This window comes from Manis pentadactyla, chromosome 1 (genome assembly GCF_030020395.1).
Source record: "Manis pentadactyla isolate mManPen7 chromosome 1, mManPen7.hap1, whole genome shotgun sequence".
Lineage (NCBI taxonomy): Eukaryota > Metazoa > Chordata > Mammalia > Pholidota > Manidae > Manis > Manis pentadactyla.
In genome coordinates, this window is record NC_080019.1 from 186,737,348 (window position 1) to 186,764,239 (window position 26,892).

Consider the following 26,892-nt stretch of genomic DNA (forward strand, 5'->3'; position numbering starts at 1 on the left):
CTCAGAATGCTAACCTATACGGTGTTGGCATCTCATTGTAGGCCCTTCTCAGAAGAAGCCTCATTTGTCTCACAAGGCCCACAGATCCGTGAAAGCCAGGAAGGTGCTGACCCACCTTTCCAAGCCGTAGAATGCAGTGTCTGCCCCTGGGGCCTTCTGGCCGCAAGCCGGTCTTGCCCTGTTGGAAGGCAATCTGCAGATTCTTGAGCTCCACTCCCTACCTTCCCGCCTGGGGCTGCTCTTCTGGCTGCCCGCCAACGCTCAGATGCCACCTCCCACGCTAGGCCCCTGGCTGCCAGTCCCAACTGCGGAGTGTTCCGGGCCTCCACTCAACGGTCTGAGTCCCTCCTGGGCACCTTCCGCATGACACTAAACCACACTTCTACGCACACATTGTAGGCGGCTGCCTTACTCCAGGGGCATCTGTCACAGCTGCAAATCCCAGTTTTATCTCTGTTGTGTTTTTGAACCGGTTTGCTTTGGATTATGGTTTGGTTTTAAAAGGGAAGAGGCGCACACTCTCCAGCTCCCTGTTTTCTTTCTAGGATGGAGCAATAAAGCCTATTTATAATGGAATTGGTTTTTTCCCATTATCGCACGTTTAATATCATGACTGTAACACCTTGCATTCTAAAGTGCATAGTGGAAGCTATGCATAAAAGAATATTCCATTGTTTTTTCCTCTTGTAGTTGATTGTGGAAAAAAAGATGTAACATACTATTAGTCACTCTGTCCCATGATGGGTTTTTTTGCCTGTGACCAACAGAATTACATTTTACACTTGAAGGAACTCATATGAACCTTTTCAGTTCAATGTAAGTGTACATAAAATCCCAAACGGCCCACTCCTTGCATCACATCCAAAGCCTGTTTCATCCATTGCTGATGATTCTCTTCAAGAATCTGGAATATGCTGCAGAGCAAGCCCCGTGGTTTGGCTTCTGAAGAGAAGTCTGTGTATGCTATTTGCTATTCATTTTGCTTTTCTGTCTTTCTATTCAACCCAGTTGAAAACATTACTGAACCCTAAGAGTTTTGGTACAGCCTTTGGTTATAACCATCTTGGTCCTCCAGGTTGCTCCTCTATCACTGTGGTCTTTGCTTTGTTAGGCCGGGGAAGAGGACAAGGGAAATTTCTCTCTTTGGAGCCAAGGAGGTCCCTTAAGTTCTCAAACAGGCTTGCAAAGGACATGATTGTATTTCACATGAAGCTTTTTCACATGTTCTAAATTCTTAGGTTTGAACCCACATTTCTTACCACTTTTGACCATGTTTTCTACTGCTATCTTACTGCATTTTCTATTGTACTGGATCAATTGGTACTTTAATGAAATTCTCCCTCTGTCTTCATTTCTAGGAGAGAAAAATGGAATCACACAGGAGGGCAGCAAGTGCCAGAAACACCCAAATATAGGAGAAGGACTTTGATCAAATCCTGTTACTTCTGTTTCAGTTTGTACAAATAAAAGGGAAACAGATCTTTGCCAACTGGTGATGCTCTCCAGGAAAGAGGTGGGGATGCTACATATCACCCCCTACTTTTTTTTTTTTGTAGTTTAATTGCTCATCAGTTGTTTTAAAAAAACATCCTACTTATGTAGATAAATCAGACCACTTATGCACTGCTGGTGGGAATGTAAAAGGGTGCAGCTGCTTTAGAAACAGTCTCAAAATGTTAGACCCAGAGTTACCATTTTACCCAGTCACCCACTCCATAAAAATGTGGACACAAATGTTCACCTGCAGCATTATTCATGACGGCCAAGAGTAGCAAGAACCCAAATATCCAGTAACTGGTGGTGTGTATCATTATATGCCCATAAATATATCCATACAGTGGAATATTGTTTGGCAATAAAAAAGAATTCTAATGAGATATTTAAACCAAAAATAACTGGTTTAAAAAATCATGGGGCAAATTTTTGCTTCAAATCAAGGTGCAAACACATAGTAATAATAATACTCATTTGTTTATTATAGTTACTATTCTATATATCTCTTTTGATTCTCATGCTGACCTTCAAAAATAGTCATTATTATTCCCATTCAGATGAAACTGAGGCTCAGAGAAGTGCAACATTTTCTGAAGTCCTCCAGCTCATTTGTCTCCAAAGCTCAGCCTTACAGTTTCTGAAATGTGTGATGCCCACCACAGAGCTGGCACCATGGTGGCATTTTCCAAGGGATGCTGTGCCATCTCCTGTAGAATGCACTTGACCTTGGGCTGGCAGAGCAGGTAATGGTGAAAAGAACCAGCTGCAGTGTAGTTTTGTGTTTTCCCACAAGTATTTCTTCCAGTGAACGAAGCAGAGCGCACACAGACCCATGCTGTTGTTTGTCATTCTTATTGGTACAGTTCTAGTTGGCAACAAGGTAAAAGATTCAGGTGCCAGGAAGTAGTTTTGCACCTGCACCCAAATGATGAATGTGGGGGCAGTTCTGAGTTCACGGACAGGAAGAATCTTTGTGATATATTAATTCATTCATCCGTTCCAATTATTCACAGGTAATTCTTTTCCCAAGCGTGGCCTGGTCTGCGTCTGAGGCCAGCTTCCTGGGTCCACAGGTCGCGCTTCTAGTCTGGTTTCATTCTTGGTCATTCCTGGCTTCACGCTGGTGGCTCCTTCCGGCTCGCAGCCTCTCTCCTGGCCCAGCAGCCCGGGCTCCTCTTCCCTACAGTCCCCTAATCTCATTTTATTGGTCCAGGTCTATGTGTGACTCTATGAGGTCTTGGACTGCTCTTGATATTTTAGCTACTATTTGCTGCTTTGTGTCACCCCGTTTTTCCTGGTCTCTCTCTGGTTTTGAGCTCAGCTATGTCACACAATTCTGTTGTGTTCTACTCAGTATTTCCATTCATTTGGAGCAGGACATCCTTTCTCATCATCTGTCTTGCACACTGACCAGAATGCCTGTATTTTTACTGTTTCCTCTGTGGCCTATTCGTTTTGGACTGAATGTGTTGTCCCACCCCCACACCAATTCGTATGCTGATGTCCTAATTTCTAGTGTGATGGTATTAGGCCTTTGGGAGGTAATTAGAGTTCCGGCCTCAGGATGGGATTAATGGCTTTATAGGGAGAAACACCAGAGCTTGCTTCCTCTCTGCCAACTGAGGATACAAGGAGAAGAGACCCGCCTTCACCAGGACAAAGGCCCTCACCAAGAGCCCGACCATTCCCACTCTGGTGCTCTCTTAAGCAGCCTGAACAAAGACATCAATCATGGTCAATCTTTGTAAAATCATTTATGAGTGTATGAAGGAATTTGTTTTCTAGGTTCAGTGCAAAGATCTGCACAGATCTATGACATCCGCTTGTTATTCAGTTTCTCCAGATGTTCACTTAGTCAGCTTGATCTGTCAGTTTCAAAGCTGGTTAAGTATCCTTTATGACTGTGGATTCATCTGCTTCTTTTATTTTTGAAAAGTTTTGTCCTATCTATGTGGGAACAATGTCATTAAGGAATACATCATGGCTTGTAACTCATTTTCTCTTTGGAGTTGTACCTGTCATCCTTATAAAATATTCCTTTTTGTTCTGTTTGATAAAGCTATTGGTCTTAAATTCCTCTTTATCTGATTTTCATATTGCCTCTGCTCACAGTTTCTCATCTCTTTCTTTCCCAGCTTTCTTTATAATTTTGTCTAGCTGTTTTTCATAAATAGCATATAACAAATAGTGCTTTAAAACTCTATTTCATAATATTTGTCATTCAATGGAGGAACTTAATCTAGTAACATTTATTGAGATAGCTGATATCTTTGGTTTTATTTTTTCATATTCTCTTTTTTTTGTTATTTATTAAAGTTTCTTTTTGCCTCTTTTTTTTTTTTTTTAACTTCCCTTATTGTTCCTGGATTGATCAGGTTTGCATTTGTTTGTTTTTTTTGAAAGTTCTTCCTACCCATGTTGTCCTCATCCTCATTGATATTGAGAAGTTCGCCTGCATATCTGTTTTCTGATTCGGTTTTCCTTAATCCTGAGTAGTCCTCAGGCTTTGTGCCAAAATGGAATGTGGGTAGTATACTTATTTTAACTCTTTGTTAATCCTGAAGTGTCTTTCCCTGGTTGTCCATATGTATCATATTGGCTATCCAAAGGGATTTGGATCAGAGCTTTTTCTTTCAGAAGCCTTAAGCCTAGCCCCACTGCCTCAGTGTACCAGGTTTTTCCAGTGAGGAATCTGGTGCCATTTGAGTTCTCTTCCCTGTGTAAACAACTTGTTTTTACTCTCTGGTACCTAGAGTTTGTGAACTCAGATTATGTCCAGGTGTGATTCTCTTTTGGCTTCTCAAATTATTATTATTAATCTTGTTTGGTACTTAGAGTTCACATTCTGGTCCAAAAATTGGTCTTTATTCAGTTAAGAAGTGTTTTCTTCTATTTGTTTTCCAAGTGTGCTTCCCCAAATTGTTTCTCTTTTTCCAGATCTCCTAATATTCAACATTCAATAGCCAATATTCTCCCAGTATGCAATATTCTTGAATCTGTATTCCCTTGCACTTACATTTTATTCAAGATTTTCTTTTTGTTGAAGTTTTGCTCTGTGCTCCGAGATCAGCCAGGTCATTGATCATTCAGATAAGCCTGGTTATTGGTACCATCTTGAGAAAGTTGAAGACTGAGGGACGGCTATACTGTTAGCACCCTGTGCCTTTTATGCTAATTGCTTGGGGATGCTTCACATCTGGAAGGCAACAGGATTCAAAACCATATATAGGGAGACTACCTGGATAAGGGGGCAGTTTCAGGGTCCAAGGCTGACCTCTTGGAAGATGGCATTTCAGTCTCACAGATCCCAGGATGAACCCAGTTTCTGGAAGTAGCAGTGCTGACAGTTTTGAAGTTGAGTTGATCCTTTGACCCTGTTCATTATTTCCTGGAACCACTTTTCTTTTCCTTTTGTGCTCTCTGTGTAGGCCTGAACACTTGCTCATCCCCCTGCTACATGTTCTGCATATTGTTATCATTTGTCCCTGGGGCAGCTTCATCGTGAGCCTGTGAGCTCCGTTTGCCTCCCCTCCTCTCCCAGTCAGCTCAGGCTGCCGTCACAGGGTGCCGCAGACCAGGCAGCTTAAGCCACAGACATTTACTTCTCCCAGTTCTGGAGGCTGGAAGTCCAAGATCGGGGTGTCAGCAGGGTTGGTTTCTCCTGAGGCCTGTCTCCTTGGCTTGCACATGGCTGTCTTCTTGCTGGGTCCTCATGGGGCCTCTCCTCTGTGTGCACACATTCCTGGCATCTCTTTGTGGGTCTCAATTTCCCCTTCAAAGGGTGCCTGTCAGATTGGATTAGGGCCCAGCCTGGTGACCTCATTTAACCCTAATTAACTTCTTTAAAGGCCCTATTTCTAAACACAGTCACATTCTGTACAGTACTGAAAGTTAAGGCTTCCACATATGAATTAGGGGGCCACAATCCAGTCCATAACACACCCCTAGAGCTTCATATATAGTAGCTGCTCAATAAAGGTTAGTTGAGTGCCTGAATGAGAGTCCTCTGCTTGTTCTCTTTCCCCATTTTGGTTTTCAAGCCAGTTGTGTTGCATGGGATGCCACCAAATGCTTTCTTAAGTTAAATTAAATAAGCTGTTTATTATCTGTTTTATCCTTAGCCAGTCGTATGTTGTGCAAATAACTATAGTAGTGTGATTACATGACCTTTTTTTCCTCAAAAAATGTCCTAGGAGTTCTATGCCTGAGATCACATTCAGCCTGTAATCTCTGAGGCAGAGCCACCAGGCTTCTCACAGTATGTGCCTATGTGTGTTTGCCTTTGGGGATTTTAATCTGTGTTATTGCATGCTGGATTTACTTGCCTTGGGAATTTAATTCCTTTTTAATTTTTTTAGAATACCTTCTCTCTTTTATCATATTTATTTTCATGCCCTGCCCCAAGCTCTGACAAAAGCAAATTTTTCAAAAAGCACAGAGAAATGCATTATACTGGTGATGTCAGTTATTTGTGATTGTTCTTCTCATATACAATAATCAAAAGATGGAATGAAATTTTTTCCTTTGGCTATTTTATTTTTTTGTATTCTTCATTTTTTTGTTTTGCTTTCCGTCTCCTCATTGAATTTTCGATCTTAGAAACAGCCATCTAAAATAGCTATCCCAGAGTATATGTATCCATCACAGAGTTTGCTGCCCAGCATACAAAATGAAAGGGCTCCTTATTCAAATGTTCAATGCCTACATAACAGAGTCTGTGTACAGAACTGAGATGGAGATCTGGGATTGAATTCTACCATGGGTATCCTCAGGGCTACAGCTTCCAGCAGACTTAGTCTTTCATTGGACTTAACAGTCCATGGATGCTATCTGATAAAACTACATGATGTGCATGTGCTGGCCATTCTGAACTACTCATTGTGACCCACACTTTCCATGCTCTGGTTCTTTTTTGGCTTATGAGCATAACCTTCTGTCTTCTGAGAATACTCTTCCCTGCTCCCTGGAAAGTCTTTCCTGATCCCAAACTAGCCTTGGTGCTCTCCAAGGGCTTCCAAAGATCCTAGCTGTTCCTCTTGAGCATGTATAATGCTGATTTGCAAGTAACTGTTGATATATCTTTCTTTCCCTTGGCTAAGGGTCCTTTCTGTGCCATGGATATCTTTGGAAGCTGTGAGGCTATGACTCTCAACTTAGAATCATGTTTTTAAATGCATGAAATAAAACAGATTGGGTTCTGGTTCAGGGAGAGATGGAGTAAGCACATTCCACCCTGCCTCTCAGTAAGTACTGCTGTAAAACCTGGACAGAATGCGCGGAATAGCTACTACAAGACTCCACAAAGCAAATGGTAGCTGGCAGACTTGTGAGGAAGACAGAATCTGAAGTACCCCTAAATTGGTGGTTAGTTACCATTTCTTCCCCTCCAGAACCCCAGCATGAATTCAATACAGCCTAAAATCCAGATGTGGGTACTGGTGCCAATAAAGAATGCCCCAGGAGAAACCCTATAGAGAGCAAGAGGAAGGTCTCCTAATACTTAGAAGAAGTGGAGAAATCCCATTTTGCTTTGAGTTTCCTTTCTCCTATTCTTGTGCCTCAGCCCCCAAGCAATCCTATGGTGTCAGGGGCTTGAGGGCTCTCAGGAGCTAAAAGTGAGTGAGGAGAGTCTTCCTCTGACCAGAGAAGCTGTGGTCCCAAGACTGTGGGGCAAACCCTTAATGCTTTTTTCCTTTCTCTGTTCTCCCACCATTTGTCCCTGGATGCAGATGCAGTTAGGGGACATGCCTAGAAGAGCAGGCTAAGTAAAGCCCCAGCTTTCTGGCTAGAAGACTAAAATGTTGAGCCCCTGGGAACTGAGAGAGAGAGAGAGGAGCTAAGGAAAGCACGGCTCACCCCTGAGACACACAAGAACAGACCTGATCCTAAATAGTATCCCATAGACTTTGAGAGCGAGCTACAAAATAGACCATTGCCCAGGTTTCAGAGTGGTCACTGGATAGTGTACACAGGACAAATCTGAAGTCTTGGCAAACAGAGCTTATTGAGAACCACAAACCGTGACAGACTGCTTGGAACTTCTGACCTAAATCCAACCTGGTAGATTCTCAGTTAAAAAAAAAAAAATCAACATTCTCCATAGGATTCTGAAAAAATCTAGAGTGTTGTAACATAACCATCAAAAGTCCAGGATAGTTAAGAATTACTCAGCACATATGAAGAACTGAGGAAAATCTAAATTTGTGTGAGAAAAGACAATCAACAAAAGCCAATGCTTAGATGACACAGAATTTAAAGCAGCTATTATAAAAATACTCCCACATGTAAGTGCAAGCATTCTTAAAATGAATTAAAGGATAAAAAGTCTCAGAAAAGAAATATAAGATATAAAGGAGAACCAAAAGGAAAGTTTAGAATGGAAAAATACTATAACTAAAATAAAAATCTCACTGAATGGGCTCAGTAGCAGGATGGAGATGACAGAGCAAAGAGTTAGTGAACATCAGTGTGGATAACAGAAACCACGACATCTGAATAATACAGAGAAAAAATGTTAAAACTAAAAAAAAAGCTTCATCAGCTTGTGGGAAAATACCAAAAAAAATCTAACAATCTTGTTCATAGGAGTCCCAGAAAGAAAGGATATGGTGCACAGAAAATGTTTGAAGAAACAATGTCTGAAAACTTGTCAACTTCTTTTCTCCATTTTCTTGTGCGTTGGCCCCCAAGCAATCCTATGGTGTCAGGGGCATGAGAGCTCTCAGGAGCTAAAATTGAGTGAGGAGAGTCTTCACTGGAGAAAGACAGAAACCTACAGACTCAACAAATCTAGGAAATCCCAAACAAAGTAAGGCCAAAGAAACCCAGGCATGCCCAGACACATCGTTATCAAACTGTTTGAAACTAAAGAAAAATAAATTTAAAGCAGCCAGAGCAAAACAACATATTACTTACAAGGGAATATGATTTAAATAGCCACAGATTTCTCTAGAAGCAAACTGAATGTTTTTAAAGAACATTTAGAAAGAACTGTCAACCCGTAATTCTATATCCAGTAAAAACTCCCTTCAGGAATGATGAAATAAGGACATTCTCAGGTAAAGGAAAAACTAAGAGAGTTCATATCACCAGCTCTACTGCTAAAGGAAGAGACAGATAGGAAAAGACACCAGAAAAGTTGGAACATCAAGAATGAATGAAGAACAACAGAAATGCTAATACCTGGGAAATACAGTAGACTGTTCTTCTCCTCTTGAGTTGTTTAAATTATGTTTGATGGATAAAAACAAAAATTATAATGCTGTCTAGCAGGATTTTCCATGTCTGTTGAGGTAGCAAATTGAACAATTGAACACAATGGAGAGAAGGTAATGAAACCTGTATGGTGGTAATATATCACTTGAAGTGGTAATTATTGATTCTACATAGGCATGCAGTTAAGTGTGTATAGATTAATCTTTAGAACAACCACTAATTTATTCAAAGAGATAAGTAGAAAAGTGCAATAGATAAAGTAAAATAGAAAAGTAAAAAATGTTTAAGTAAACTAAAAGAAAGCAAAAGGGAAAACATAGATATTAAAAGTAGACAAACAAAAAGCAAATAATAAAATGGTAGACCTAAATCCAAAATTATCAGTAATTACATTAAGTGTAAATGGACTAAACATAATAGTTAAAAGACAGGTTTTCAGAATAGATTTTTTTTAAATGACTCAATTATATACTGTCTATGAGAAGGTCATTTCAAATACAATGACTTAGGTAGTCTAAAAGTAAATCTTGGAAAACATATATCACTAATCAGGAGAAATCTGGAGTGACTAGAGTAATGTTAGACAAAGCAGACTTCAGGGCAAAGAATATTACCAGCGATAACAAGGGACAATACATAACTATAAAAGGATCAATTTATCAATAAGACACATAATCCTAATGCATATATACCAAATAAAAGAGCTTAGAAATAAGTGAAGCAAGAACTACCAGAATTGAAATAAGAAATAGACAAATCCATGATAATAGCTGGAGACTTCAACATTCTTCTCTCAGTAATCAGTAGAAACTAGCAGACAGAAAACCAGTAAGTATATAGTATAGAAAACTGAACAATACTCTAACTGGTTTTAACTGACATTTATAGAACACTCAACCTAAAAATAGCAGGATACACATTCTTCACAAGTATACATGGAAACTTCACCAAAACCATATCCTGAGTCATAATACAAATTATTAACAAATTTAGAGAATTGAGATCATATAAAATATGTTCTCTGACTATAATGGAATTAGATTAGAAATCAGTAACAGAATGATAACAGGAAAAATTCTAAACCCTTGGCAATTTAAGAGCAGATTCTAAATAATCCATGGGTCAAAGAGGAAGTCTCAGAGACCATAGAAAATATTTTGAGCAGAATGAATATGAAAATATATCAAAATCTGTAGGATGTAGGTAAAGCAGTGTTTTGGAGAGAAGTTGATACAATTAAAATGCCTGTATCAGAAATAAGAAAGTTATCAAACCAATAATCTAAGTTACTATCTTAAGAAATCAGAAAGAAGAGCAAAATAAACCCAAATAAGCAAAAGAAAGGGAATAACAGAGCATACATCAAATTGAAAACAATTTCAAAAACAACAGAGAAAATCAATGAAACCAAAATTTGGTTCTTTGAGAAGTTCAATAAAATTGATAAATCTCTAAGGAGACTAGCAGAGAGAGAAAGAGAGAAAGAGACAGAGAGAGAACACAAATGACCAATATGAGGAATGAAAGAGGGCTTATGACTACAGACACTTTTCATATATTGACAATTTAGTTAAAATGGACAAATTCTGCAAAAAACACAAACCACCAAAACTCACCCAAGATGAGATATTGATAAGTTTGAGTACCTGTGTAACTGTTTTAAAAATTGAATTTGTAGTTAAAAATCTTCTGTGAAAGAAACCTGTATGGTGGTAATATATCACTTGAAGTGGTAATTATTGATTCTATATAGGCCTGCAGTTAAGTGTGTATATATTAATCTTTAGAACAACCACTAATTTATTCACTAGCAGATGGTTTCACTAGCAAATTCCACCAAATATTTAAGGAACTATAAGAACTACACAGTCTCTTTGAGAAAATGATAAGTGGTAATACTTCCTAATCATTTTTTGAGGCCAGCATTACCCTGATACCCAAACCAGACAAAGATGGTACAATAAAAGAAAAATACAGAACAATATCCCTCATGAACACAGATGTAAAAATCCTCAATAAAATGCCAGCAGATGTCCAGCATACATAATCACATGAAGAGAAACTCAATATCATTGATCATTAGAAAAATGCAAATTAAGCCCTGATGAGATATAACTACCTATCTAGAATGGTGAAAATAAAAAACAAAATACCAATTGCTCATGCAAATGAAGAGCATTCAGAGCTCTCATACATTGCCAGTGAGAATGCCAAATTGCACAGCCCCTCTAGAAAACCACTTGGTGGTTTCTTATAAAGCCAAAAATACACTTAGCTATGACCCATCAATCCCACACACAGGTATTTACCCAAGCGAACTGAAAACTTATATTCACACAAAAGCTTGTATATGAATGTTTACAGCAGCTCTATTTACAGTCATCAATAACTGGATGTAGTCCACATGTCCTTCAATGGGTGAATAGGTAGATGAACTGATACATCCCTACAGTGGAATACTACTCAATTTAGCAAGAAAAAAAAATGAACTATTGATACACACAACTTGGGTGAATCTCAGGGTTGTTATGCTGAATGAAAGAAGCTAATCTAAAATGTTCTGTATACTGTATGACTCTATTAATATGAAATTCTTGAAAAAATAAGACTATAGTGACAGAGACAAATCAATGATTTACAGGGCTCAGAAGTTCATGAGGTTTCTGTTGTAGTTTTTTTCCCACTCAAGTTCATGAACTACTCGGGGAGAGGGTCTTTGGGCCCCCTGTTAAAAGCCCATTCTGTGCTACACACCACGTAGAAATTGCATCTTTTTTTTTAATCCTTCTATGCCCTGTGCCATGTAGAATGGATTGGCATATAGTAGGAACTCAGTTATTTGGTGAATAAATGAATGAACAAACTATGAAATGACTTAAACATATAACAATATTCATGTAGAGAGACTCTAAAGACTAAGAAAAATGGACACATTTTGTTTAAACCAACACATGATCAGGGTTGATAATTATGAACTGGACTCTCTCTAATGACTCTCCGAACTGTACTTTTCTGATTGGGCCACTGACCAAGTTTTGTCTTGTGTTGTAAGACCTGCACTGGTTCTGAGCATCTCTTCCTTTGGTCCTATAGAGAGAACACATTAAATATTCAAATTTGTCCTCCAAAAATTACACATTGAAATTAGCGTTTGAGATTTCTCAGGTCCTGTGGGACAGGACTTGATAGGTGCAGTGGTGAGACAGTAACAAGATTCTGGAAACAGGCACCATTTGGGCTTAGCCAGGTGTCTGGGGAGAGGGGCAGACCTGGGCAAGCACAGCAAGGCCCTTCGCAGAAGGCACCCGTGGGAAGTTTATGGGGACCTGAACACTAAAGTTGGCATTGGAACCATTGAGCCCCCTCATCCTCAGCCAGGAGTAGGGGCCAGTAGAGAGGGCAATCCCCAGAGGGAAAAGTTGCACGGACCAAATGGATTGCTACACTTTTCTGAGCCTGTCATGTTCCAGTAATCCCTTTGGTTGGTCCCTGGGAGGGCTGCCCTGTAGACATGAATTAAAGATCACAAAAGGCTAATAATACCTTATTTCATTAAGTTAATTCTAAGATGCTCTTGAATGTAAGATCCACCATTATTTTATATGCCAATACTAAAGGAAGAGTGCTGCCAACAGACTGTCGCAGGTGCTGTTAGCCACAGTCCTGAGTGACATGAACCAATCACATCAGATTTCTTGGAAATTAATCTTCATCTCTTCCGAAGGATTTAGCAGTGAAACTATCTGGGTAACACAAAGTAATACAGCTTGCCCAGCTCTGTGGGTATCTTTGTGGGTATCTGAGGTCTCCAAGGTACTTGGTTGTTCTTTTGCAAGAAAACGTGGACTTACAATCATTCCTCTGAGACAAATATTCTTCACTAATATCACATTTACATCGTTGGCTTCCATGCCTTTCCAAGTACAAAATTGCTTGTCATTTCAATGCTGAATCATAGTGAAAATTTTAAAAGACTTTTCTAAGTGTAGTTAAGCTCTCAGGTTAAACTAACAGATGCACACACCTCAGCTGAAGTGAGGACAACATGAACAGCTACAACTGAGTGGATGTACATGCAAAGACAAATGCCAAGTCATGGCCATTGGCTTCTGGAAGGCACCATTAATTGGAATGCATCTGGAGATGCTGAAGTGTGAAAAACTGTGTAACTTAGAATCAACAGAATACAGTAATTCTGTCAGATTCTGTTCTTTCAGAGAGAGGTCTGCTTCTAAGACATGTTTCTCGTGTATCTTCTTTGCCAGAGAATATTCTAGGGCTACAGCAGGAAACAAGCTGGACGACTCCCTTGACCACATGGAGCTCACACTAAGTAAGAAGAACAGACAATAAATGAACCAGAAAAACAATCACATTATTTTAAGTGCAATGAAGAAAATAAATGGGGCTGTGTGCTCTGGTGGGGTGGGTGCAGTGTGTATGGGGCTTTTGTGATGAGGCCTCTCAAATCTTGCTGATTTCCAACTAAGTCAACATTTAAATTTTGGTTGGAGTCATCGATAGCCTGCAGGATAACTGTCCCAAGGTTTTCCCAGGAATGGGGCTCTCCCAGGATGTGGGAATTTCAGTCCTAAAACGGGCAACCCGGGCATACTGGCACAGCTGGTCACCCTGTAGGGGTTCTAACTCAAGTTTCCTTTTACTTTAATATTTGTATTACTATTTCCATGCCTAATGAAGTTGCATACTAAACCTACAACTGTGGCTTTTATTTTCGTTCACTCCCATCTCTTCTATTTTCATAAAAAGAGTTTGATAGATATGACTAAAATCTTATAATTACTAAATGTATTTGTCATTCAACAACACTGACTAAGCTTCTGCCTAAAGACGCGTGGGGGCTACAGTGACAGGTCGAGGCAGCTGTTAGGGGTAAGAAGACCAGCCTACACCCAGTTAGAGGAAGGCGACGGGTTGGTAGGGGGTCATCCAGCAAAGACCCCAGGAGTTGAGAGGAGGTGGGCGGCTGACAAAGCAGAGGGCAGCAGGGCCGGAGAGCAGGGAGAGCTGCTCACTTCTTGTAATTGTATTTACTTTAGATGAACAATGCTCATCAAAGGCTCCAAAGAAGGGTAATTTTCTCTGCCTTTGAAATGAGTTAAGGGGGAAAAGGACTGCATTCTTTCACCTTAGGGATCACGTTAGTAAAACGGTATGTCGCTCTGTTTTTTAACTAAAAGACTAGCTGAACTCTGGATTGCAGATGTTTTCTGCAATTAGAAATACAGACTATTAGAAATACATGTTTTCTCTCTTTGAAACGGTGAAATGCATATTCTTGGCTTTCCCTTCAAGGAAGGGGTCCCCATGTCTGAATTCATTTTCCTGTCCGTATGCAAATGTGGCGATTAGGTTGTCAGTGACATTACACTTCTTACATGCCTTAATTTTCACAAGCCCTTAGTGAATTTCATGTTTGATTTCTGTCTTCCGTTCAGGGTTGATGTGTAATGACTCATACACATGTTGGAATATTCCAAAACTACTGTGTGATTCCTTTCCTCTCCCTTTTCCCCTTCCCATTTCATTTCCCCCTCATAGCTAATGAGCTCCTTCTTTAATGATTAATTGTTTTGAATGCCATGGTCAGTCTTAGAAACGCTGTAATCTGATTGAGGCACTCAAACCCTCCACTTGATCACTCCCCTTTACTATTTTTTTCTTTTGAAAGATGGAAGTTGTCCTATGGAAATGGGGCATTAACTTCTTAACCTATTCCAAAACTTTAACGCTTGTGCCAAGGAAATAGAGCGTGAGTGTGTGTGTGAAGTGGTAGAATAGAAGGAGACCAAAAAGCCTTAAAATTAAGTGAAATTTGTAATCAACATTTAAATTAGGCATGCTTTACCAGTTGATGTTATTTGAAAGATGAATAGCTGATGTCAAAAATAGACTTCTCTTTCTTTCCAAAGTGTGGCAAAAATAACCACATGCCTTTCTTGGACTCCTGACTCTGACCCCAAAGGGTTTTCTTGTATAGGAACCAACAATTCCTTGGATGGAAACGCTGGACAGGCGAGTCATTATTTTGAGATTTAGGAGATTTCAGATTCTTGGCAGACCTTGGTTGTTTTTCTAGAGTAGTAGGCAAGTAGTTGGAGAGAAAGCAAGAAGCTGATCCATGTCGCTGGCTTTGGGTTCTTTGTGTAAGAATGAGACAAGGTGAGGAGCTGGCCTGCACCGCCTCCCGCTCCCCCAACTTTTTCCCTGAGAAAGGGTTCTGGGAGCTGCACGCCTGGTGTGGGATCTTGGTCTCCTGGAGAACAACGGGTCCTTTCCCCCTTGCCTTTGGGGTTGCTGGCCACTTGAGGAAAACCTAAGCCATGTCTGCTTGTTGCCAGCACAGCCCATCGAGGGGTTAGAAATAGTAGGATGGCTTGTGGCGGGAGAACAATCACTCCATTGTCAGATTTTTTTTTCTTTCACTTTTTCTCCAAATGCCGGGCTGCCTCGTAGCACAGTGGGTGATACTGTGTGGAGGAACCTTTGCCCATGGCAACGTTTTCTCTGTTCGCTTTCTGTCGCTTCTTGCATTGGAAAATTCCATCCTTGAACACTGGGATTATATGTCACCGTTGCTGAAATCATAGACAGGAGTCCACTTAATTTGCTGTAAGCATGAGAGATAGCCAGAGAGAATGGGAGAAGCATAGCATTCCCTTGTATAAAGAGAAGATTGAACAAGGTCAGTGAACCAAAGAACCAGCAGGTCACAAACCCTCAGGGGGTCGTGCAAATCTTCCCGGGTTTCCTGTCTTTAGGAGCAAAAAGACGCCTGTTTAAATGAAAACATATTTAAGATTGACCAAGAGGATTGAGCTGGGTGATGTTTTTGAGGTCTCATTAATCTAGTCTCGGTGCTTTTGCATAATTTTGGAAATTTCAACGACAACAAGTTAAAGCATTTAAGTACCTCTCAACGACTGCGCAGCGCCCGGAATGCGTATCACGTGTGCTTGCGCGGCAGGGAGCGCCGCTCCACTGAGCATGCTCCAGAGCCGGCCTCGGTTAATTTAACTGTGAGCCGAACGCCATTGCACGGTTTCAAGTGATCTTTATTCTTAGCCATACGTTCTTTGGTCCATATCCTGAATGGATCATTTGCTGAAGATTGGAAGCATTAGCAATACACGTGCTGAAATTCATGTTAATAATTCAGTAAATTGCCCTATAATAATCTTCATTTCACTTTCTCTCATCAAAGTCCATCCCTCTGAAGATGTCCCTGAATCTCAGAAACTTAGTGTTACAAGAAAAGATAGTGACAATTGTGCCTGATTTTGATTTTCATTTATAAAATACAAATGATTGTACAGAAGTGATTATAAATAGGTGATTGATTTGTTAGCACAAAATAGAAGAATTTCAGATACGAGCTCATGAAGGCAATTTTTGATGCCCCAACTCCTAATTAATTTCAACCTATATTTTAATGTGAGCATGAAACAGCTAACGTGGATTAACTTTTATTAAGACTTCCTCCCTGTATCTGTTGATCTTGAAACGGTTATCATGAACTTTATTGTTTGGTCACTGTTTTCTAGTGACATTTGGGCACAGAAATGGTAGAAGTTTCTAGAAATAAGGCATGTAGGTCCATTGTAAGTTTCATGGGCTTTGGGAACACCTGAAATTTGATGCTAATCTTCACATTCAATTAAATTTTTAAATATATTAAATATTAGACTAATAAGAGATTTATAATATATGTGAATAGAATAGAAAATATTTTTACTCCCAGTTTCTTGTTTTTCATAGTATACCATGTGAACACCTTCTGTGTGTGTCCCTCATCTTCTGGCTCACCTTTGGTGCCAGCCATTGAGGGGGCAACCAGCTTTGTGCAGGTGTAACCACACAGTACTCCATTCCAGCTACACGATATTTCTCCCTCTCAGCCCAGGCCTTCCCTGAGACAGTATCCTGATGTACACGTGTGTACAACCTGGAAGTTGGGAGAGAATCAATTCCCCATGGGACAACCCTCCAAAAGGGAATGGGAGTCTATAGGTTAATGCTTTCCTTTTTTTTCCCTCAGGATGAAAATTCCAATGCACATGCTACACAGCTTGGATCATGTGGCCACCTTCTCTCCCTCCTTCCCTGCTTCATTCCCTCCTGCCTGCTGTCTGCTGAGATGAAATCTCCAAAATAACCTTCCTTTATAAAAGCCCTTGTCACACACTCTGCTTTCTCTGAGGAACCCAGGCTAAGACACTAAAATGATGCACTGGCAGACAAATTGCCAAGAGATTCTTGGGTTGTATATATATCCTTGAATGGAGTTCAAAGAGATGTTTGGGAAACACTGGGCCAGATTGATGCTGGGGTTCTTGTTTGCGGAGCCGAAGAATGAGCTTCACGAACAGTCAAGGTAGGAGAGCAAGGTACAGGCTTTTATTTAGAGATACAGTGAAAGGAGAGAGCTCCCGGCTCACGCCAGGAGGGGACAAGACAGTCCGTAGTGGTGCGTTGTCTAGGGGGTTTTATAGGCAGTTGAGGATTTTTCGAGAACATGAAAAAACTTAGGGGTGAGGACTTGTTAAGTGGTCCCTGAATATTAAAAACTAACTTAACTGTAAGGAATTTCCTGCCTTGATTTCTCTCTGGGACACTGGCGCCTTGGTCTGGGAGCACATCAAAAGGCTGCCTGTCCAGCCCCCAAGGTGGGCTGAGGTATTGTCTACTTGCTAAAGAATCCTGCCTCTTGAACATCCTGTGTGTTAAAATGCAATCTTATCTTTAAGATGGAATTCTTCTTGCCTTTTACCATGCCATCTACAGCTGGGTCTGCATGTTAAGTTAGTTGCTCAGTTTGCAGAATTACCTCTTCAGATCTGAAGGAGGAAAGACAGCATATAGGCCTGGGCCTTTTAGTATGCTAAAGTGAATCTTCCACATGGTTACAAATGTTTAGCATAATAAAACATGTGCTACTCTTCTTTATCTGGGGAACATTAACTGATTTCACTGAAGAATGATTCTAGAGCTCAATGTTTAACATAGAGTTTTAGCAGGGGGGTGGTTTCCTTGCATGTAGTTACATTGCTCTGACTGCAAATATCCCGCCCTCCCCCTCCGGAGACCTTCACTCTATTCTGACTACGTCCATGGTCCCTGTCTCAAGATGAGCCCTGGGATCACAGCATGTAGAATTTAGATGGTCAGATCTCTATCCAGTTCTAACAGACGTAGGAGTATCTGAGTCTTTCATGAAGAACAGTGGGAGAAGATCCTCAGGCCTCGTCAAGCCTGTTGAACATCTGTGAGTATGTGTGACATCCAGGAGAAGCAGGGAGCAAAGCAAAACAGAACATTTTCACAAACATTTGGAAATTCCACAATCTCAGGAGTCTTCTACAGTATTTCTAGATCTAAGTATAGAACTGCAGGTGGTGTTGGATTGTTCTAAGGGAATTTTTTATCTCACTCTAGGACATGGTCTCTGCCTACAGGTAAAGGTGGAGACCCTTTGTTATGACCCAGGGAAGGGTGGTCTTTGCATCAGCCAGGTTGTAAGATGGACACTCAGGATTCTGAAACTCCAGCCACCTCCCTGAAACCTCTCTGCACCCATACGACCTAAGTGAGTGATTCTCAAAGTGTAGTCCCTGGGCAAGACCATTGTTTTCTGAGGTCAAATTTTCCCTTAGGAGGGGTGTTAGAAATGCCACTTCTTGGGTCCCTCCCCAGATCCTCAGCAATCTGTTCTAATGAGCCTTCCAGATGGTTCTGTTGCTGGTCCAAGCTTGAGACCCACTGTCCTGGACCCTGTCCTTCCCACCCTGGCTTGTGCACTCCGGGAGACCATATGTCTTACCCCGGGCCCAGGGAATGGGCTCAGGAAACAAAAGGTGACTTGATGAGTCCAGAGGTGAGAAAAGGGGCTGGAACTGTGTAGGTAGCTACCCAGCTTACTAACAGCTTATGCTCTGGACTTTGGAAGTCAGCTGTTGGAATGTGAGTTGTTTTCCTAGGAATCGTAGATAGGGTCGCAGGCCAGCACACGGGGCATGTTTAATCCTGAATCTAGCTGAAATACTGCTGGTCATAATGAAGAAGAGCAGATCTCAATGCTCCTGCAGTATTAGTACCCACTCAAAGTGGAATAAAGCAATAAATGACACAGAGATAGTGTGTCGTTTACACCAACATTCGTGGTCGGGGGAAAGGCTGATTCAGAGGCTGGTGAGGAGGTAGTGAGGGGTTGTTGAGATAACATAGGAGTTGCGGGCCTTGCTCCTTAGGATGTCATGGTATTAATTCCTTTAGATTTTTCCTAAATATGGTTCTGGACTGTTACCTTCTCTCTTTCTGAAGGGAAACTTCTCACTAGGAGGGAGGTAAAGATCTCTGAGACAAGTTGGCAAGAGTTGAAAAAGAGAGTGGAAAGAGTAGGGGAATTGAGAATGTGGGTTTGCTTTGTATTAATGTGAGAATCAATGGAGGCAGAATTAACTTGAGCTGTGAGCCAGGAGAGATGGATGGGCGTAGAGGGTGGCCCTAGATTCTTTTCTGACAAAAGATGGGCAAGAAAGCAGACAAAAACTGAATGCAGTTGGTAAACCTATTTTCATCTTGGAAAATATTTATGAATTAATAGTTTTATATGAAAAAAAAAACACCTGACCACATGGTTTGGGGGCTGCTGTTCTGGAACCTTCTGTCTCATTGCATTGCCTTTAGAGACTCACATTTGTGTCACTTATCCTTTCTTTGGCCACAGAAGGGCTACTGACCAGAGACCTTGACAATGACCACTGATAGGGTGTAAGAAGGTGAGCTGGATTAATCCAATGTCTTTTTTTCCTCCTAGGCATTTGAACTAAGGAATACCCAGAGCATCTATTGTGCGGCAAGAGGTACGTGGCTGATGGTGATCAATTTACATGTTCTCAAATCAAATACTTCCAGCTAGGTTTCCTGTGGTGGTTAACATACCTTCTTTTTGGGTTCACTGTGCATTTATTAATCGTTCTGTTTTTGAACCATACAAATGTTTGTTGCTGACGATTGAATGGCTGGATTGGGGGAAATGTGGTATCCCGAATGGAATTAATTAATTGAATAATATTGCCTGACAAATGGCTCTGTCTACCAAGGGGGCTTGAAACTGAATTACTGATGGCGTTTATCTCTCTATTTGTACCCCAACAGTAGTGACTAATTTTTATTAATATAGGGTCATCTTCCAAAAGGAAGAAAAGAGGCCAAAATATCAGGAAGGAAAAAAAAAATCGATGTCTTTGTTCCTCACCTCATTATTCTGATAAATCATAACAGACTCTGTTAATTAGATGGGCAGCCTTAACTGGCTGACTCCTGTCCAACAATTACCTCAGAAAGTAGCCCCATTGGGAACACTGCCTTCCCTGGGGAGGAGATGAAAGGAAGAGAAAAAAAAAGGGAGCGTTTCCCCTGCCAGGCTGAGGGGCTCACAGTTGTCAGGGCAAATTTCTAGACTGAAAGGCCTGAGCTGTGCATTGCACGGGGTGTCTGAAGCTGCCTCCTAATCTAAGTCTTAGGTAATGGTCCTCAGTGCCTCCAGCTCCCCCAGGGAGATTAGAGCCTAATTAAACAGGAGAACAGGTGTAAGAGGGCCTGATTTGATCCGGCCAAATTAATTGCTGATATTGGGCTGGCATTTGGTAACTGGAAACAGTGAATTAACTACAGCTGGAATACAGCTAATCTCTTGGTCTTGCTGCGACTGTATGTAAAACAGACCAGACTCACTGGGAACACAAACAAAGAGGGATTTGAAGTGGAGTACAACGCATCCTTGCACGGGAGAGCCTGGGCAATGAGCCTGCACACAGAGGGTAGCCATACATCCCAGACTTCTGCCTGGGACAGTCCAGGTTTGTACCTGTTGTCCCTGCAAAATTATTAATAGTGCCTCCTTTCATTCTCAAAAACCATCCAGGCTAGGCAATAAATTAAATGGTTACAGTATTTCAATGTCAATTTTTAAGCCATTTTTTTCCCTTTACTGTGAGAGTGATGTTAGAGGTTGAACTGTTTTCCCAAAAGACACTGAAGTCCTAACCCCCAGTACCTGTAAAAGCAGCCATATATGGTAATTAGGGTCTTTGTAGATGATCAAGTTAGGCTGAGACCATCAGGGTGGGCCCTGATCCAACATGACCAGTGTCCTTATGAAAAAGGAAAAATTAGGCACAGAAACAGACATGCATACAGCAAGGATGCCATGTGACAATGGAGGCAGGGATCAAGGTGATGCTTCTACAAGCCAAAGGGTGCTAGAGAATGCCAGCAGCTAAGGGTGAGCTTGGAGCAGATCCTTCCTCATGGCCTCAGAAGGAAACAACCCTGCAGACACCTTGATCTTGGACTTCCAGCCTCCAGAACTGTGAGCCAAATCCATTTCTATCACTTGAAGCCATCCATTTGTGGTATTTCAATTCAAGTGGGTCCCGGTCTCAAAGTGTCTGAAAGCACTGTTGTTGGTCTGCATGTGTACAGTTCATGGAAATGAGCCATCCTGGTGGCAAAGGCAGATGCAGGGGTAGAGTGAGAAGTGGGTCAGTGAGCCAACACTGTTTTCTCAGTGCCAGGCGCTAGGAAAGGAGGAAGGAGACAGAAGTGGGTTCTGGCCTCCAGACCAGCACTCAGCAAAGGTCTAAAGCACACTCACCATGTGCCAGCCCCTAGGCTGGGGGCAGGGGGCATCCAGTGGTGGAGACCAATATGTCGACTGTCAATCAAGCAGTCGATGGCTGGGGCTGGGAAAAGAGGTGGGGGCAGTGGGGAGGGGACAGAGCAGCTTCTTCTGTCAGGGGAACTCAGAGCAGTGGAGGAGGCCGCCTCTGAGGTGAATCTTGAGGAAAAGCTGTATGCAGTGACTGTGAGCAGGATGGGAGAGATTAGAAATGTTAATCGCTGGTTCAGAAGAGGGGTACCCTGTAGTCCCTGATCTCTCTGGGCTTGGAGAGGTCACATATCATGTCCAGAGCACTAATTCTTTCTAAGTATATTCTATGACTGTTTCCCCAAAGCGGAAGTGGGGCTGCCACTTGTCTGGGTTTCAGTCAGGGACATGATAGAACATTTCAGAACATTCTACAGAGTACCTTTGTAGTGGCTTCTTGCTGTTGAAGCTCCACACCCCATGCCCTTGGACCTGGGTTCCCTGGACCTGATGTGGATGCCATCTTGATTCTAGGTTTTCAGCCCCTTGGCCAAAGACTGAGGAAATAATGAAATCAACAGACTCAACCCATACTGTGCATATATATGTTTGAACTCTAACTTTGGGAGTTCTTAGGTGCAGCCCAGTCAGAATGGGCTGTCGACAGTGCCACTTGCAAGATGGACTTTTAGGTTGGATGTTAAAGTTGCTGTTTGTCTTCTCTAGTTGATTTCAATTATCTGTCTCTGGTGGGCCCAGGACAAAAAGTTTTGGTCAGGCAAACTGGGCTCTGATTCAGTAGGCATGGCATTTATTATGTAAGGGTACAGGTCTGTATTTCAAAACGAAAAATAACAATAATAATTAAAGTTTCTCTAGGCTTCTCGTGTCCAAACCACTCTTGCAAAACCACCTCTGGATGAGCTTTAAGTGTCAGCAAGTCAGAAACATGTGGATTTAATTTCCATTGAAATACACCAGGGGAACAAGGGGGCAGCAGGGCTTGGCAGTCAGCATTTTAGGATTTGCCAAGCCCCAAATATCTCACACTCCTTAGGAGCCGTCACGCTGGCCCCCACCGTCTCCTCTGGCCAGTCCAGCCACTGCCTCTCTTGCTGTACCATCTAGGTTTTCTCTGACCATAAGGCTGTTCTCTTGGTCCATTTTAGCTGCCAGAAGGGTGCTGTTAACACCACCCACAGGCTTACAGGACTTTGGAAGGGGGACCAACACAGAAATGAGGTGTCAGGTTGGCTCCAGTCTTACCTGGATGAACAGGCATTCTTTGCAGCCATTACTGTGCTTTTAAAACCCAAACCAACTATGAGAGAGGTTTTCCAACTTGACTTCTAGATGGAAAAATATTTTGCTTTTATGGTGGATGATGGTATCAGGTCCCAAATATATTAGGTTTCACAGTCATCCAACAACTCAGGCATATAATGTAAAACATGCCCATAGTCTGCAAAGACCATCCCACCCCACCAATTTCAAGGTAAATATGGGCCCACGAATCTCCTGGGAAAACACAGGAGCCGTTTCCCTAGAGGAGAGGACCCGCGAGTCCATTGCAGTGGTCCTCCCTTGGGCCCCGGCCCCTGGCCTGCTCACTGAAGAGTAAGGATGTGCCAGCAAGGTCTGTCATGTTCTTTCTTGATATCAGGGCCTCTCTTTTCCCTCCTGTATTTGCTCTGGACAGCAGTCTCTTTTCCCTAAAATAATAGTGTACATTAAATGCAAAGGGCAAACTGAACCTTAAAAGAGGGCTTTTTGCCTTGAAGACTAGTGCTTTGGAGGCTGCTGTGTGTCATAGTGTGACATGTGACCACGCATCTGTTACTCTCATCTTACCGAAGGGGCAGTTGAGGCAGCCTCAGTAGATAGAATAATTTGTGAATCATGTACCTGGTAAAATAACAGCAGGAACTTGACCTTGGTCTTCTGGGCTCCAGAAACAGTGTTCTTTCCTCTACTCAGTGCCTCCTCTTACTCCACTGCGATGATTCCTATTATGTGTTGATTCGACTGGCTGGCCAATGGGGATACCCAGATATTTGGTTCAACATTATTCTGTATGTTTCTGTAAGGGTGTTTTGGGATGAGATTAATGTTTAAATTGGTAGACTGAGTAAAGCCAATTGTATGCGTTAGTGTGGGTGGGCCTTGTCTAATCACACCCACGTGCACACCACACTCTGGATTGAGGGCAGAGCCAGGTCCGCTCATTCCTATTTGTTGCTTCTTCTGCAAGGTACCCACGGAGCAGCCATGGATGGCAATGCTAAGTTACTTTTAAAGACTGTTTATCTCTTTAAATGTGCCTCTGTGTATCATCAACAGGGGGGCCACAGTGATTTGTTTGTTCTTCAAATTCCAGATTGTAAATTCCAGCTACGGAAAACAATGCAGCAAGGAAAGACTCAAACCTCTCAAGTTCCCACCTGGAGGTCCTTTCAAGTACAATTACCCTCTGAACAATTGGGCGCCAAGCTGGACAAGGATATCTGGCTAGAAGAATTTTTGTGGAAGTGAGGGGAAAAATTCCTGTTATCTTTGTTAGCCATGTTAACTCCAAAGCCATTCAATGTGACTATTGACACTTATCCTGGGTGTTAACATTCAAGGCTTTCTGTTTTATAAAGCCACCCTTGCCACAGGGTTAAGAACAAACCACGCTCTTGCTTTCGCGATATTCATTTTGGCAGTCCAGGGCAATGCCTCAGCTGTTAACATTGAAGATGTGTCCTGACTGGTCATTGCAAATCGAAGGAAGCATGGTGAAGGAATGCTCAGACATCGTCAGCTGCCCTTATCTAGTGGCCAGAAGGTCAGGAGTTGGCCACTGTGGCCTTCTGCTGCTGTTTCTGAGTAGCAGAGGGAATTGTATTCTGGGCTTTGGCAGCCACAGGATCCTTGCACCATCCTCTGAACCTCCCTGCTCCTCCAACCTCCCACCACAAGCTTTTCGGTGTTGAAACATCTGCAGAAAATGGATGGAGGATGGTGCACTCACTTGAGGCACGTACCGTCCATGCTTACCTCCCTCTGCTTCTGCATGAGCCCAGAAGCTGGTGGTGGAGAAGGACAGCTAGGGAGGGACGCCTGGGACTGAGTCTGCAAAGATGGGGCAGCAGGCGGGCCCTGATGCTCACAGGCAGGCAGCTTTGTTTTTAATGAATGAAATCTAGCAAGTTCCCACCTGGGGTCAGGGAATACAGGGATAGGATCCTCGGACTGGATAAGTCAATGGGATTCAGTTTGGCCAGGGGGACAGAAAAACATTCTCATCCTTTGACTGAAAGCCTTTTCTGTCTCTCCCAACCTCCTCGTCCTAGAACAATATCATTTTCAAAAGGTTTGGTTTGGGCTTCACACCGCAAACTAGTTGCTGTGAGCAGCAAAGAAGAAAAGAGCATTTTCCATTTAAAAAATTAGCCTCAAACTCACTAGTCCTGCCTGGAGCCAAAAGCTCCTGACTTCACCGGCTTCTCTCTAATGGACAGTGGGTAGTTTTTCATACTTTGAAAAGTACTAGTTTTTTTCTCTGCCAGTTGAGTAAGCTTTCCCAAGCGGGGCTGCACAAGCAATGCTGTTTCTCATGGAAATGGCTTTATTTCCATGATACCCACAAAGAGGCTTGTTTTCATCACGGTTCAAATGTGCTGGACAACGTACTCTGAATCGAGGAGGAAAATGGAGATAATTGAAACATTTGCTCTGAGGGAAGAAACCAAGCAAAGAGGTCTATTCATTCACATTGACGCTGGAGGTGGATATCAGGGAATGTTGCAGTGTAGGCCTGATTATTAGCTGAGGGGCAAGCAGGGCTCCTGTGCCATGTGGTGTGGCCATGATCCTTTCCCTCATGGAGCTTCAGTATTAGGTGGTTTTCCCCAGTGGACTGGGTACCTGTGATGGGTTCTGGCATCCCCTGGTCCTGTTCCATCTCAGCAGAGCTGCCTTAGCAGCCAGCCAACCCGGGGTCATTGGTAATGCCACAGAACCACCCACACCTGGCCTTACAATCCTGGTGGTTTTCTCCCTGGGTCCTTTTTGGAATGTTTCAGGCTTAGGTAGCCTTTAAAAATATTGATTCAAATTGAAATCTCCTAAAGAAAACGGATGCCTAGCCTCGATCCAGATTAATGAAAGACTCACCTGGGGGTGGGGCCTAGTGTTAGCGTTTAAAACATCTCAGGTGGGTGCTTCTGAGGTGCAGCCAGGCCTGGAACTTCTGAACCAGATATGTGAAAACTGTCTCTTGGCTGCATTTTTGAGAATTTCTGGGTCTCCATCTCTCTCTGCAGTTGATGCTGCGACATTTATAGGTGTGGCCTAAGGGTCACGAGTGAGTGTTCATGCCCTGGGAGGTGGCTTCACTGTTGCAGCCCAGCTAGTTAAGTAAACAGGAGTTGTCTGTAAGCCCACCCAATGGGTGGATGTGCATGCACACTCGCAAACCGTCTTCCCAGGCTGCAAGGCCCTCACACCCATCACCTGGCTATGCAGGTATCAGGACCTGTGGGAGTTGCAGTCCCGAGACCTCAACATCTACTCTGTGGAATGTCTAGTATTCATCTTCTGGTTTCCACTGAGTAAAGAGGTACTTAACTTTTGTCAGTACTGTTAAAAACTCTTTCATCATATGACCCTTGGGGACTTTGTAAGCCCTATATATGCCATGCCCCTAATTGTAGGCCATGGCCCAGTCCAGTTAAGACAAAAAGGTTTACAAGAGACACATTTTAATATAAGGACACAGGCTAAAAGCACAAGGCTGGAAGAAGATGTGCTCCGCAAACTGAAAGCACAGAAAATGGGTGTGGTGATCTTAAGATCAGACCAAGTCAGCTTCAAGATAAGGGGTATAAACAGGTTAAACCCTCAAACCCTCTTCCCATCCCTTTCCTCACTACCTGCCCTGCCTTGCAGCCTGCCTTCAGACCCTGAGGTTCAACTGCCTCCACAGGGACAGGAATCTGGGGTCTTGGGGGCCCACCTCTCTGGGCTTTCTGCAGACCATCTGGGTGCTTAGAGTACCAGGTCCCCAGGGCTCCTCCTAACACTGCCCCGCTTGGGAGCTCATCCCTTCTCCTTGCTTCTCTCCCTTCTCTCATCTTCCAGGCCATGGCATCGTCCCATCCAGGGATTTAGCTTTTACAAAGCAGGGAAAAATCTTTTCAGCTGGTCCCAAACCCCCAAGGCAAGGAAGTGGGAAGCTTGGCTACCAGCTGGAATTGGTGTAGCGGGGGAGTGAGGAAGCCCAGCCCCATTTATGTCCTAACAGCTGACCCTGCCATAACACCCCGCCACTTTGCCCAGGTGCTCCCAAGCAGCCTTCTTGTTTCTGTCCTGGGCTGCTCCAGGCCCTTGGTCTCTGTTTGGAGCATAGCTGCAGAGGTATGTTATTCTCTTATCCCTGCCGCGGCATACACACTTTCACTTCTTTAAGGCAGCCCTCACTTTTTGCAGGGCCTCCCGGGTCACTCAGAAATCCTGTTGAATTGGGT

The 26,892-nt window shown here is 42.6% G+C and overlaps 1 long non-coding RNA gene across 1 annotated transcript; it reads left to right on the top strand.

Annotated features, from left to right (window-relative positions):
* The first annotated feature begins 1,396 nt into the window (after window positions 1–1,396).
* LOC130684161 (uncharacterized) lies at window positions 1,397–24,096 on the top strand. Its single transcript, XR_008998389.1, has 3 exons — window positions 1,397–1,513; window positions 19,547–19,592; window positions 23,760–24,096. It is a non-coding gene; the product is annotated as an uncharacterized LOC130684161 (long non-coding RNA).
* The last annotated feature ends 2,796 nt before the right edge of the window (window positions 24,097–26,892 follow it).